The sequence below is a fragment of the Phyllostomus hastatus genome, unplaced genomic scaffold (assembly GCF_019186645.2).
Source record: "Phyllostomus hastatus isolate PE091 unplaced genomic scaffold, TTU_PhHast_1.1 phas_scaffold_216, whole genome shotgun sequence".
In the NCBI taxonomy this organism is placed as follows: Eukaryota; Metazoa; Chordata; class Mammalia; order Chiroptera; family Phyllostomidae; genus Phyllostomus; species Phyllostomus hastatus.
The window spans coordinates 13,965,652-13,977,893 of record NW_025334018.1 but is presented as its reverse complement, the minus strand read 5'-3'; the positions used below and the strand labels follow the sequence as shown (position 1 = coordinate 13,977,893).

Below are 12,242 nucleotides of genomic sequence, written 5' to 3'. Positions count from 1 at the left end.
CATCTTAATTGACCTGTGGGATTTTCTTGCCTTCTTTTGGATGCATCAGCAGATACGCTTGAAATTGCTTCAGATCTTGTCTTCCACAGCTTCCCAACCTTGTATGCAAACTTTTATTATGCTAAACTAGGGGAACCCTAAAGAGGTCAATGAACCTCAGGTTTGAAATACTTGCATCCTTATTATCAGTCTACTGTGGTTGTATGATGTTTGTATTTCCTCTATCACCTAGAAAACTACTTAATGAAGGAGATAAAATAGGAGTGGTTTAACAATTACAGTGTTTTCCAAGAAAATAAAGCACTCATTTGAAACCCATACTTCTAATAAAGCTGCTGACAATTATCTTAACAACAACACAGTCTTAAGATTCATACACATTGTCAGCAGTGAAAAAGGCTGTGTAAGTTTAACTTGAGTATAGTTTGAGGTAGTAATGCTGACTTTGTTTTGATACACCTTTAGTGTCTATGAATATATTCTAAAATACGTAAACATTTGTGAGTGGTGGATAATGTTTTAATACTAGACCAGCAATTTCAACCCTTTCAACTCATGGCACACATAAATAAACTAATTAGTAAAACTCTGTGGCACACCAAAAATTTATTTTTTTTGCCAATATGACCAAAAAATAGGTGTAATTTTGATTTGTTTACACAGGATAACTATTGTTGTTTGGGCTGTTATCATTTTTTAATTTCGCAATCTAAGGTAAAAGAAGTTAGTGCCCCTGTCTAAAGAGCCAGGTATTGCATGTTTTTTAAGATTTTATTTATTTATTTTTAGAGAGGGGAGGGAGGGAGGGAGAAAGAGAGGGAGAGAGAGAAACATCAATGTGCGGTTGCTGGGGGTTATGGCCTGCAACCGAGACATGTACCCTGACTGGGAATCGAACCTGCGACACTTTGGTTCGCAGCTCGCGCTCAATTCACTGAGCTATGCCAGCCAGGGGCCACATGTTTTAAAAGTTCTTTTTTAAAACCGGTTGAAAATCGCTGTACTAGACAATTTTAATACACGTTTGCAGTTTGTCCCTTACTAAACAAGAAAACAACTTGGTTCTTTATTTGACATGAGGATCAAAGGTGGCATAATAATGACATACAGATTTACTCAAGGAATATTTATTAAACAATTATTGTGTGTACAAGTATTTACTAAAAAGGAGTGGACGAAATATATATTTCAAAATATGGTTTAAAAACTTTTAGAACGAGAATAAAGCTTTGAAGGGAAATAGTATATCCTAAGTCTTTTATAGTGCCTGGTAGCCGTTAACAAATTGCTAAATACCTAAAACTTCACAACTCTCTGGTCTGTTTTTTCTCATATCTAAGTCCCATCTTCCTATTTCTCATCTGCAGCAAACCCAGAATGAATGGCCATGTAGGCATTTACATACTACCTAAATCCTGCACAGGAATGCAAATTATAGATTGAAAACACAATGGGAAAGAAGGATGTAAGCTGAGAAAAGTTGTTACTCAAAATAATCAATTTTCAGATATCAAAAATCATTTACGCCCCTTTTTATGAAATGCCAATCTGATTTTCCAATGGGGGTCAGAACACAGAATTCCCGCCCAACCATTAACAAGAACTAGGATGATAAACCACACCCTCTCCAACCTCAGTTTCCTGTTCTGTAACATAAGGGAAACTGGCTGTTCATTAAGATCTTTTCCAGAGTGAATATTACATGTATTAATATTTAAAAGGGTAAAAGATATGTAAACAATTGAAATACCAATCTGTTGGTTTCATCCTATGGTGGTTATGATCTTTTTTTTCCTTTTTAATCTGTTTAGGCATGTTATAGCCTATTATGTTAAGCTTACAACTAAACCTTTAAACCTATTCAGCTATAAAAATCTCACAAAATGCTCCCCAGACCAGTAACTTGCATATTTAACAAGGGTCACTGCAGTCCCATGAAAGAACAGCAGCATCTAGCTAAACCGTCAATTACTAAAGTACGCTCAACTTCTGTTTAAGTAATACCCACTACCTGTTTTAAGGGCTAGATGTCTTGAGTTCTTCATCATTTCTATGGCAATTGGAAGGCACTCTACCTAGGGGTGTGAGCCTTGGATTTATGGGTACTACTGAATGCTTAACCGAAAAGCTTAAGATACACAGACTCTGCTTCACCTTACTAGGCTGAGAGCTGACATCAAAATTATTAATGGCTAATTCCTACTCACACGCCTCCCAAGTTCTCACATAATTCCTATCACAACATTCCAGTAGTTACTAATCCCACGTTTATTTTACCAGGGCATTGACGTGTACACATTTTATTTCGAAACCATGCTGTTTGAAAAAATTTTCAAAACTAGTTGTGATAAAGTAGCTTGTAAACATTTTACTGTTATCAGTAGACGTCTAGTTTATAAGCAGACCCTGGAAACGGCTGAAGTAGTAAGAGTTTGTTAAGATAAACTACAAACTAGTTTTAGCAAGTGCTTGTCGCACCAAATAAGTCGAGACAAAGAAATGAAACGTTAAAATGCACGTGGAAGAGGAGGATGAACTGGGAAAAAGCATGCATCTAACCAAGTGTAACGCTATCCTTCCGATTCCTCAAGAGGGTCGCCCTGAAGACCACGAGCGCCGCGGCTGACGCGCTGCAGCCACAGGTTGAATGACAAAGAGCCCCCGTCAGCACTGTCCTCTTGGCAAAGTCCACTCGAACCCTGCAGTCACGCCTTGGCGGCAGGGACTGCAGATTTCCAAACCACTCTCGCCAGTTACCAGGTGGGACAAGGATTGGCTGGCCGAGGAGGCTGGGACGGGCATGCCACGAGTCCAAAATAACTCCCGCCCGAGTGAGTCCCTTTCCTCGGAGCAGAATGCGGCCAAGAGAGTCTGGAGGCACCACGTGAGTCACCCCCACGTTGTCCGTTTTTCAGATCAAAAGCATCTCTTAAGGCGCCTCCTGAAGACTAGTGGGGAAACGACTTCCCCAAGGTCACCGGTACCAGGACCCAACTTCTCCGTCAGGCCGGTGGCTGGCACCTGACCAGGGGGCCGCAGCTCGGCTGGGAGAGGCGCTGTCCGCAGCGCCTCAAGGTCTCCTTGCCCAACGCGGCGCCCCGGGACCACGCGGCTGCTCTTGGCCACTTGCCCCTACCGGGCCGCCTCCCCTCCCCGGAGACGAAGGTCCCCGCTTGCCCGAGGCTCCCTCCCATAAGCCTAGGCAGCCAGGGCACCCTGGGGTCCGCATCCAGCGCCGCGGGCGATTACCCAACTAACCGTTATGCGCGGCTCCGGCGTCAAGCTTGTGCGTGACGAGGCGAAGAGGCGGCGCGGCCGGAGCTCCGCGAGGCCCAGGGCCCAGGTCGCGTCCTTCTCCCGCTGCCTCCTTGACTCCCTCCAGCACCCTCGAGGTTGGCCAGTCACCTCGCCGCTCGCCAGTACTTTGTCGGGCCCGGCCGGCGAAGAGGCTTTATAACCTGCGCGGGGCGGCGGGCGGGGGGGCCGGAGCATGCGCAAAGGGGGCGGAGTCAACCTTCCCAGCCGCCGCCCCCCTTCCTCCCCCACCTCCATACTTAACACTCCAACTGCCACTCGCGCCTCCACAGGGTGGTTTCGGGCGCAGGCGCGCGCTCCGGGGCGCGCTCTCGATCGCGCGCGCCAGCGCCCACTCCCCGCCACGTGACCTGCAGCCAGGCGAGACCCGCGCGCGGGTCCCCAGCTCAATGGCGGGGCTAGAGACCCTCTTCTCCACGGAGGTAGGCGCCCCTCCATCGTCTGAGGCGTTCGTGGAAACCTGCACGCGTGCGGCACACTGATGCCGGGTTTCTGACGTAAAAAGGGTAAAGCCGCCAAGGACGGATGCCGCGCGCCCTTAGGGGCCTGACTCAGGTGTGGGGGCGATGCGCGCGCGGAGGCGCGGGGAGGCGCCTGGAAGTGGAGGGACCGGGCTGGGTTAGAATGGGCGCGGGGGGCGGGGGGACCTCGGGAAAGAGGCGGAGGGGCGGCGGTTAAGAGCGCGGGCTGTGGGGTCGCCCTTGGAGTTCCCTGACCTCGGGGAAGCCACTGAAATCTTCGGGGCCTGTTTCCTGTTCCCTAAACCGGCAGCAGTCATAGAACCGACCTCGTATGCGCTTTGGGTGGCTTTGACTAGAGAATTTATGGAACCATCTTACTGCGGAGCCTGGCCTGTGGCACTTGATGAATGGTGGCTATTAAACACGGAAGTCAGGAAAGCAGAGCGGGTCTAAGGGTGACCACACTGGTCCCAAGAGGGGAGGGTGTGTATATCTGAAAGATGGGCAAATGAAACTGCAGGGCGAGGCCATAATTTTTATGGACACTGAATGGGACTAAGTATAATTATCGCTAACAGTTTGGAAGGGCTGATTGTATACTTAGCAGTTCCCTGAATTATCTTCATAACCCTACGAGGTAGGTACTACGGTTACTGGAAAGGAGACCTGACCGAGAGCGGGTCTGCCTCCCCCCGGCCTGTAGCATGTGGGTTCTTGACTTCATGCAGGAAAGATTTCACAATAGGAGTCCAAAACTGGGAACGGTGAAACGAGGAAGGGTATAGGATAGAAGAATCTACAGTAGAGGGCCTAGGCGGGGCTGCTTTGGCTCACTGGGAAGTCGAAAAAGAAGGGGCTTTGGAAGCAGGTTCGGAGGGTTAGCCCAGATGGGCTGCCATTGCCCATTTGGTCCCCAGGTTGCAAGTCTTGTGCGGCCTCTCAGAGCTTAGGTGACGTGTGCACGTGGGGGAAGAAAAAGGGGAAGGAAGAAGCGAGGAGCGCGCTGGGTCCTTGGTCTTGAGGGCTTTAGTTCTCTTGCAGGTGGGAGTTTTATGGGAGGTGTAGGGTTAGGGCTTTAGCAGAATATGCATCAGTTTTCCAGGTGTGCTCTTTCAGGTTCATGGTCTCTACTGATTGGTCGTGGCTGGTGGTGGGGGCGGGGATTGTCAGTCGTCACTGCAGCTGGTCCTGGTATCACCCACCTCATTTTGCTGCTTTTCTGGGCCTGGAGCTGAAATATAACTGAGGCCTGGATGTTATCTCTAGGGAAGTGACCTTCTTTCTGGCTGTAAATTGCTCAGCCAGTTTATTCAGTTTTCTGTCTCAGTTTCCCCATTCCACTTGCCAAGAAATTCTCCTAGCTTCTCACTTTCCTGCCTCATTACTACTATTAACATTTTACAAATGAACGACCTGAGGCTCAGAGAGGTTAAGTAACTTTCCAGAGGTCACAGAGTTAGTAAGTGGGCAACTCGAGTCCAGGATCTGATTCTGTCAAAAGAGCTGTTGTAGGTTCTTGAGCAAGGTCAGATACCAAAGTGTATAGTCATGGAGTGTCTCTATGTCCAGGACTTTCTTTTAACAATGACTTGAGAGGGAGAAACCGATTTGTTGTTCCACTTATTTCTGCATTCATTGGTTCATTCTTTTATGTGCCCTGACTGGAGATCGAATCTGCAACCTTGGCATATGGGGACAATTCTCTAAGTTAGCCATGCTACCCAGACAGAGCAGGATTTTTGAGAAATATCAAACATGTATGAGCCCAGGCCCCTGCCTCCCGAGAGCTTTGGAGTTGTTTGGGGAGATCGTGTTGGGCAGAAATCAACCACCTTTCAACATGCGCCCCAGCCCTGTCCTCCCCTGTACACACACGTTTAATCCTGACAACCCTGTGGGGCTGGCCTTAAGTATTTGCTTTGCAAATGAAGAACCTGAGGTTGTGGTGGTGTGGGCATGAGGGACCCAGTTCTGAGGGCTCCCGTGTGCTTTCCTCTCACCCATTAGGTGTTCTTTCAGAAAAAAAAAAAAAGCTTTCAGTGACAGTTCAACTTGTTAGTAGAAGACAGTTTAGCATCTCCGGCCAAGTACTGCTTATGAGTGATAATTGCCCAGGGGAAGGCACTTCAGGTCATTGGGGTGGCTGGGACCTGGAACAGCAGTGCTTTGGGATTGTTAGGGCGGCAACTGCGTTTAGGATAGATGGCGGGAGAGACGAGTTAAGGAGACAATCTAGGACTGGCTCAGACGGGAACTTACCAGGGCCTGAACCAGGGCAAGTAGTGGGAAGAAGATGATTCTCAGGAAACCTCGAATGAGGGCTTGCAGAGAAGCGTAGTGTGGTAGATTGACAATGTGGGTCTGCCATCCAGGTTTCCCCAGCTCCAACTCGGCACTCCTAGCTCTGTGTCCTCAGGCAACTCATTTTACCTCTCTGAGCCTCATTCTCTGCTTTGTCCAACAAGAATGGCACCTACCTCGCAGGGTTGTTATGATAATAAAGTTAGTATGGACTTCAGTGTCTGTCATATAGTCAGCACTAAATAAAAGTACAGTGAAGGAAAATCATGAAGCTGAATTCTAAAGGCCCCTCACTCGATAACACCCCTAACAGTCCGTTTGTAGTATCTTAGCATTTATTGTAATTTTTATTCCTTTTTGTGAAGATGTTCACCAAAATTATACATGCCTGAGGCCCCACAGCATCTAGATCTGCCGCTAGAAGGAACTGTACTGTTGTGGAAAGAGTATGGGCTTTGTTCGAGTAACTTACTATCCGTTCCTTTGGACGGTTAATTCACTGAACTAATCCAGGCCTCAGTTTCTCTACCAAGTAAATTAAAGGTAACATCTGCCAGCCTGAGCAGTTGTGATAATCAAATCAGGTAGTACTTGCAAAAGTGATTAGTAAAACTTGGACAGCATTCTATAAATGTTTACAAATTAATATTATTATAATTTGTCCATGAAGTGTATAAGAGGCAAGGATCAAAAGCAACACCAAGGTTTTTATTTGAAAAAGTGGAAGGTGGGTGAGCTGGCAAAAATGATGAAATGATGCAAGTAACATTCTTGCTTTTCTGCCAACTTTTCTATCTGATTGATCCATGAGACGGTGAAGAAATGAACTAGTAAGCATACAATCAGAAATACGGAGCTGAGAGGAGGGTCAAAGTCAGTGAGCATAACCTCCCTTCCACATTTTATGAAAATGGAAATTAAAGCCCAGAGAAGCTAAAAGATTTTTCTAAGGCCACACATCTAATAAATGGCATCAGAAGAACCAGATCTCCAGGCGCCAGGATCTTACTGTGACAAATGCAATCTTTAAAAACAGAATTTCATTACGTCATGTCTTTTCAAAATCGGAGAAGGCATGCTCTGGTGCTTGCTCTGGGAGCTTTTGTCTTTGTCACAAAATTCCCCAGATTCACTTTTTGTTTTAAAGGTTGATAGACTGGATGAGGCACGGTGATCGATCCACTGTTCACAAGCTTGTTCAGTGAGCACAGCTTCTAAAGACTTCAAGGTAAGAGCTATAGCTTCAGAAATTAGTAATGGGATAAGCACTGCAAATGTAAAATTTGAAAATTCATAACTGGTTGCTATTCAAGCTGTGAAAGTTAATTGCTGTATGTGGAAAAGGAGAATAATAAAATTACAGAGTATTTACTCTGGAACTCAACTGCTTCACTTACATCCTCAGTTACTCCATCATTTCTGTGAGGTAGGAGATAAGAAGGTGCTGTTATCTCCCTATCACTACTCAGGAAAGGATTTCTTTTTAAATACAATAATACTTAATTCAGAACACTCCCCCATTTGCAATTCATAATTTAATAAGGAAAATGGAAATGAAATTTGCTTTTGTACTATGTATGGGGGGGGGGCCCAAAAAAACTAGTAATGTATCTGTAAAAAATTGTGTATTCTTACCTATTTAAACTTCACTCACCTTCAGAGTACTCTCCATTTGATGCAATACACCTATCGAGACTTTTCTCCACTGCTCAAAACAGTTTTTGAACTTGTCAGTTTTGATGCCTTTTAGTGCTTCTCCCATGTTTTGTTTCACCTCTTCCACATCAGCAAAATGTTTCTCTTTGAGGACTTTTTTCCTCTGGGGAAGGAGAGAGATTGGGTGAATAGGAAGGGTGGGGGGTTGAATACTCAGCGTGGTGTGGGCAAGTATGCTTGAAAATCACCCACCATGAAATGGGCAAATGCATTGAAAGAGTCTTCAAAAAAAAAAAATTCACAGAGGCCAAACGCAGACTCTCACAATAAATGCCGGTTGGTACACTGATACAGATGCCTTCCTAGAAAACTCACCTAGTGAAAGAAGCATGTACTACAAGGGGCCCGCCTTCCGGAAGATAATTCCAGTGTTTTGGGTGTCCCCCCTCACATGAAAAAGAAGTTTGCCAGGCAAATACCTAAGGTAAAGGAGATAATGCTGATTCTAAAAAAACATTCTTTCTTTAAAGGAGAGAACTCTCATTCAGAACATCTTCCTCTAGTTTCACATTCTGTGTCAAGTGCAGTCCTGCCGCTTCCCAAGGGCTGGCTGGATCTGGACCTGAGATAAACTCGCCACTCCTTGAAGGAAGACTCACTCCCAGTTGATGTGATGCACTCCAAGCCCCTCCCTGACCTCTTCCTGCTCTGTTTTGACTCCTCCCTTAATCTCACGGGCCTGCAGTCTCCCATTCTAATCAGTTGGTTTCTTTGGGTTTCTGCTAGCAGGAGATAAATGAGCAGAAGAGTTTGGTAGAAAACAAATTGGTTGCAATAAAAATTTCTTCAACATAACAAATTAGTCCAAAAAATTTATTTCTAATCATTGACTTTTAATGCGTTTGATAATTTTGGTGGTCAAGAATTTGCTTTACTGCACCTGGCTGGTGTAGCTCAGTGGATTGAGCGCGGGCTACAAACCAAAACATCGCAGGTTCTATTCCCAATCAGGGCATGTACCTGGGTTACAGGCCATGACCCCCAGCAACCGCACATTGATGTTTCTCTCTCTCTTTCTCCCTCCCTTCCCTCTCTAAAAATAAATAAATAAAATCTAAAAAAAAAAAAAGCTTTGAGTACCTACACAGAAATTATTTTTTAAAAAAAGAATTTGCTCTACTGCTTCTTTGGGTTTTTGAGAATATTTTTGTGCACAAATACATATTTTTCAAGGAATCATACTGTATGTACTGTTTACCACATTTTAAAATATTTGCAATGACTGGTAATAAGGCACATTTACATGGTTTTTAAATATCTAAAATGAACTCACTGATGGACATTTGGGCTGCTTCCAAAATCTTGGCTATTGTAAATAGCTCTGCAATGAACATAGGGGTGCACATATTCTTTTGAATTAGTGTTTCGGGTTTTTTCAGTAAATTTCCAGAAATGGAATTGCTGGATCATAAGGCAGTTTCATTTTTAATTTTTTGAGGTAAGTCTATATTGCTACTACAATGGCTGTATCAATCTGCATTCCCACCAACAGTGTCCATCAGAAGATAAGTGGATAAAACGACTATGGTACATTTACACAATGGAATACTACTTGGCCATAAAAAAAAAAAAGAAGAGAAAACTTTACCCTGTGCGACAGCGTGGATGGGCAAATACATAAGTTTTGGGGGGGAACTAAAAAATTATGATAAATTGACTAACGCTTAAAAACTTTAAAGGTTATAGAATGATCCATATGCGTAAGGTATAGTTTTAAACACATTGCCTGAGGCTCTCTGCACCTGTAGCAGTCCAATGCCATTCCCCTGGTCCATTCCTCTGTGAAATGGCTTGAGTCCTGCCACTCGTCTGCTAACACAGGGAGAGTTTTGGCCTATGCTCTTTGTAACCTACATCACTGTGTAGGATCTTTCTAGCAAACATTTCTTCTAAGCATGGTCCTACATATCTGCCAGACCTGCCTACCTCCTTGACCTTGGCTAACCCTGAGCTCCTTTCTTTTCTCCCTTTCTTTAGTATTTTTGGGCAGATGGGGGTGGACGAATACTACTGCTGATAATAAGGATAAATTGATGCTAGCTAGGATTTAGGAAGTACTTATGTGTCAGGCATTGATCTAAGCATTTAATACATATTAACTCAAAATTTTATAAATCGGGCACTGTGACAAACCTCATATTCCAGACAGATGCAGAGGTAACAGAGGTTAAGTAACTTGTCCAATGTCAAATTATCAGTATTGCCTGGAATCATCAGTAAGTGGTCATTATTTAGTTCTCACCAAAATTATGTGAATAGAAATTATCATTTATAATTATTAATACTATATTAGATACTAATTCGTAGACTTTGAAAAATACCCTGACTCAGGAAAACCCTGTTCTGTGTTCTACTGCCCCTGGTAGAGCTAAACATTCATTCTGAAAACTGTTGGCCGTGAAAGCTGCCTCTAAAACCAAAAGGTGCACTTCAGGGAGCTGCGCCTGCTTAAGTGAATATGGGATAGTTGTGAACTTAGGCTGCCAGGCTGGGGGACATCTTTTTTTCAACAGCTCACTGAGCATTCTGGAGTTTATACTCCATGTCGTGAGATCTTTCAGTGTGAGACTTTGAACCTTATGGCCTTCACCCAGCAACAGCAAGCAGTTGGAACTCCCAAACAACTGCACCTCAAGCCTGGTGTGACTTAGGAAGCCTCCTAGATCATAATGACTAGCTTATCCACCTGCTTGGGAAGCCAGACCTGAGTGTTACAACTGGACCTTGGATACTGCTACACTGGAGAACAAGGAAAGGCTTAAATGAAGAACTCACTCTAGTGACTTCTAAAAACCTCGAATCTGTCACAGTGTGTACCACACGGTACCTGTGACACCTATGCCGGGTGAGGTCCAGGGGCATCAGCCTCACTTCTGAGCTCTATGGTAATGGATTGACACCCCTCTCCCACTTGCTTACCTTTTGCACAGGTCACAATTCAGATGCTATGCTACTATTGAATTGTACTCTGATAGGGTTTTGTTTTTGTTTTTCTGTCATAGAATAAGGCCATACCCCTTATTTAGGGGGACCTGTAAGTTGTTAAATACTGCAGCAGAGATCGAGCTAGAACAGATGAGCCTGCTACCTTTTTTAGGGAAACCAAGGTAGATGTGTTACCGATAATTCAAAGAAGAATCTTCAACACAGAGAAACTTGGAACATAGTAATAGGTGGAAAGTGGCACTTTACCTTTTTAGGGTTTGTTTGGACTTACCAGGAGTTGAGTGTTGAGGGCCTCCTCACTGACATGGGGGCCACTGCCACACAGCTGCCGAGTGGGAGCCAAGCAGAGACGCTTCCCTGGAGACCCAGACATGAAGGTAAATGCTCATGTTCTGTAAGTCTGTCAAGTTCAATCTAAATCAGGGATTCAAACTGAAAAGCCTTCAAGGACTTGGACAAGTTAATCGGCCCATGGGCAATGTGGTGAAAGGAAGTCCATACCCATGGAGGCATCCAAGTTTCTAATGTACTGCATGAAGTGCTTCCCCCATGCAGCACTAACAGGCATTTCTACGTAACACATTATTCAATAGTTCAAAAGAAAATAGAAGTCTTTAAACTCTTAACACTATTTTTAATCAGTGTAAAAGGGGAAAACAACAATGGCAGAAACTGTCGTGGAGGTAAGAAAGTGAGGAGGAGGCAGGCAGATGGGAGGCTGGGCAGCGGATCCTGCAGCGGGCTATGCTGTTCAGCCTGGTGTGCTGTGGTGTTTAAGGAGCAGGCGAAAGGGTTAGTGTCCCCCTGCTGAGTCATCCTCATGGTCTCAGTGGTGATCTATGAAAGATCCCAAGGAAAAGTTTAGTCTCAGACCGAGGGCTTTAGTAACAAGATCTGCCAGTTCCTCTGTGGAGATTCTTCCATTGTCACTTTGGCAGAGCAGGATTCAACTTGGAGACCCGGTGGGTTTCTTTACGACTTCATTCCTGGGTGTCTTCCACCCCGGCCCCGTGGTTCTTCCTCATCCCCACAGCCACAGTGACAGAAATGACCCACTGCACCCTCTGCAGTGGGCAGCCGTCAGCCCCAGACCCAAGCCAACCACTTACAGACGTTCTTTCCTCTCTCGTGTCTTCCAACTTGCGGTCATTGAGGGCTTTGTTTTCATTCTGCTTTCGGAGAGCCCTCTTTAGGTCTTCCAGCTGCCCATACCCTTCTCACTGTTGACCATCTGTAGTCCAGTCACAAGAAGCTGGAAAATCTTGTAATAGAGGAATATTCTTTGTTCCGTGCTACCTATTTTCAGGATGGCTGGTCTTCTCAGTGCCCCAGAGCCAAAAGCGTAGTAATTCTCACCAGGCTCTGAATACACCATTCCCTCATTCTCCCGAGTACACACATCTCATTTTTGGGTCTTATGTGTCAGCCATGTCAGCAGAGACCAGATTCTAGAGAAAAGCTGCTTGCCACCTGAGGTCAGCAAGAGGCACAAAGCCATAGACT

At 45.0% G+C, this 12,242-nt stretch overlaps 1 protein-coding gene and 1 long non-coding RNA gene across 5 annotated transcripts in view; one reads left to right on the top strand and one right to left on the bottom strand.

The window, feature by feature from the left end:
* The window catches only part of SLC16A1 (solute carrier family 16 member 1), a 41,355-nt gene extending 37,926 nt beyond the window's left edge, over positions 1 to 3,429 (bottom strand). The window contains exon 1 of one of the 2 annotated variants that reach the window (XM_045861736.1): positions 3,259 to 3,429. The gene's annotated coding sequence lies outside the window, so the exon portion shown is untranslated. The remainder of the gene's footprint in view (positions 1 to 3,258) is intronic. The other variant, XM_045861735.1, reaches the window with a different exon arrangement.
* On the top strand, positions 2,374 to 8,588 carry LOC123833486. Of its 3 annotated transcripts, none has more exons than XR_006788278.1 (3): positions 2,374 to 2,884; positions 7,225 to 7,305; positions 8,264 to 8,588. It is a non-coding gene; the product is annotated as an uncharacterized LOC123833486 (long non-coding RNA). The 3 variants fall into 3 exon arrangements; XR_006788276.1 differs by lacking the exon at positions 2,374 to 2,884 and adding an exon at positions 3,561 to 3,737; XR_006788277.1 differs by lacking the exon at positions 2,374 to 2,884 and adding an exon at positions 3,734 to 3,870.
* The last annotated feature ends 3,654 nt before the right edge of the window (positions 8,589 to 12,242 follow it).